Source organism: Etheostoma cragini, chromosome 11 (genome assembly GCF_013103735.1).
Source record: "Etheostoma cragini isolate CJK2018 chromosome 11, CSU_Ecrag_1.0, whole genome shotgun sequence".
Taxonomy (NCBI): domain Eukaryota; kingdom Metazoa; phylum Chordata; class Actinopteri; order Perciformes; family Percidae; genus Etheostoma; species Etheostoma cragini.
In genome coordinates, this window is record NC_048417.1 from 1883183 (window position 1) to 1885778 (window position 2596).

Here is a 2596-nt window from a genome sequence, read left to right on the forward strand (position 1 = left end):
ACACACACACACACACACACACACACACACACACACATACACACACTCTCCCTCTTTCTCTCTCACACACACACACACAGCTTTGGAAGACATTTAGGCAACATAACCGTGTCCGATGGGGAACGACGTTCGCCCTGAAAACAGTTTTTGTGAATTCTGTCCTCAGAGATTTCAGATTTGTAAAGAAAACACAGTTCCTCCTCCTCGCTTAGCGTTACCATCGAGTTCAACACGTACCGTTTCATTTGGTCACACAGCAACCACCGATATAATGTCCAGCACCTTGACAACCAGAAGGTTTCTTATTTTAACACAGATAACATCAACAGAGTAAAAACCGGATCGCAGCCCGCGATGTCTGGACTGTGGAGATAAAACCCGAGCTGGTAGAAACGGATGCGTCGTGTCAACACCGTGGGAAACCGGTTTTACAGAAGGCACCGGGGTAGTCCAAAGTCTCCGAAAACATCCATGTTTCCAGCTCGGCGAGGTCCAACATTCACCACCCTGGGAGACAAACACAAAGACAACTATGAGAAAACGGAAATCATGTAAACGTCATAAAAGACGTGTCAAAGGAACAGAGATATGTGCAGAGAAGTGCTTCTGAGAAGAAGAGGATTTGGTCCTTTTTAGAAGAAGAAACTTTTTGATTCTCCACATGCAGATGTAGAGCGGCGTGTACCTCTTATGAGTTTCTCCTGATGGCAGCGACTGATTTTTACAGACACTTTTGATTCTGTAGTTTTTAAAAGAGACACCTGTGCACACAGCGGCTACATGCTAATGCTAAAGGACCGGGGCTGAAGTCACATGTCCCTGGCTACACGTCTGCACACGTAACCAGGAAATTCTCAGGAAAAACGGAGGGCGTGACCCCGCCGTTTTTCCTGAGAATTTGGGGGTTTTAGAAACCTGGGAGGAGTCTTCATCGTACAATATAGTGTGTACCTTGTGTGAGTTTCTCCTGTTGGCAGCGAGTGATTTTTACAGACTGATGAATGACACTTTTGATTCTGTAGTTTTTAAAGGAGACACCTGTTGAAAGGTGCACACAGCGGCTACATGCTAATGCTAAAGGACCGGGGGTGAAGTCACGTGTCCATGGCTACACGTCTGCACACGTAACCAGGGTCACGCCCTCCATTTGTTCTGAGAATTTGGGGGTTTTAGACACCTGGGCGGACTTTACATCGTTCGATTTAAATGTATTTATTACAATTTATGAGTTTCTCCTGATGGCAGCAACTGATTTTTACAGACTCTTGATTCTGCAGTTTTTAAAGGAGACACCTGTGCACACAGCGGCAACATGCTAATGCTAAAGGACCGGGGCTGAAAACAATACAATATTTACAAAAATCTATATATTTAATTAAGACTTTCCTTTTGGTGTCTTAAGACTTCCGTCCTTTTATCGTCCCATAGCCCAGTGAATGGCCCTGTCCATTCATCCTTTCATTTATCGAGTAACACTGCCAAAGTTGAAGATTGTTGCGTTATTTTGCATGTGATGTGTTTGTTTTAGTATTTTTTTCCACTGTAAAGACTAAAAACATAATTTAACTGGAAATATTAATTCCATCTGAGGGCACCACAGACTATTGAGACCTTTAAAAAAGGACTAAAAACATTTCTTTTTAGCAGATGCTATGAGTTTTAACCTTGCACAACAATGCCGTTGCACTATTTATGTTTTTAAACTGATGTTTTTCTCTTGCTTTTATGATCCTACCTTCCAGAGTTGAATATTGTTGCATTGCGTGCATGTGATGTGTTTTTTTATAGTATTTCTTCCACTGTTAAGATTAAAAACATCGTTTTACTGACAATAATAATCAGTCTGAGGGCACCACAAACTGTTGAGAACTTTAAAAAAGGACTAAAAACATTTCTTTTTAGCAGAACCTTTGAGTTTTGACCTTGTTGACCTTGTTTGACCTTGTTGTTGCACTATTTATATGTATTTTAAACTGATGTTTTTCTCTTGCTTTGAGGTTTTTCTTAAATGTAAAGTGCATTACACATAAAATGTGTTATTATTAATGAAATAATCTTTACTTGCAGCCTTACTTCTATGCAAGTGGACACACAAACGTGCATACAGAGACATTGGCTCTTCCATTAGACAGCAGACAGGCTTGAGTCTGTCCTAAATCGTTCTCCTTCCCCACCAACGCCTCGATCAGAAACCACATGAGTTCACAATGTCTCCCTGGCCTGCTGGGAGAAGCCTGACTAACCCTCTGAGTAGTGAATACACGGGTGACTCCACCGAGATGCAGACGTTGTTAAGTGGGTGGCCGACGTCTGATCTCAAATATTTACGTGATGATCTTCCTGTCCTGCTTGTCTTCTGTCCCTCTTACTCAACAATGTCCAAACACTGAGGGCGTCAGACAAATACTTGACAGATGTTCAAAGAGAAACAACTGACTGAAAGCGGGGATGAGACAGAAATCCTCTTTATCATCAACTATTGCAAAATCTACCAAAATGTTACTAAAGTTGCATTAACCCTCATGTTGTCTTAATGTTGTCTTAATGTTGTCCTCATGTTGTCTTAATGTTGTCCTCATGTTGTCTTAATGTTGTC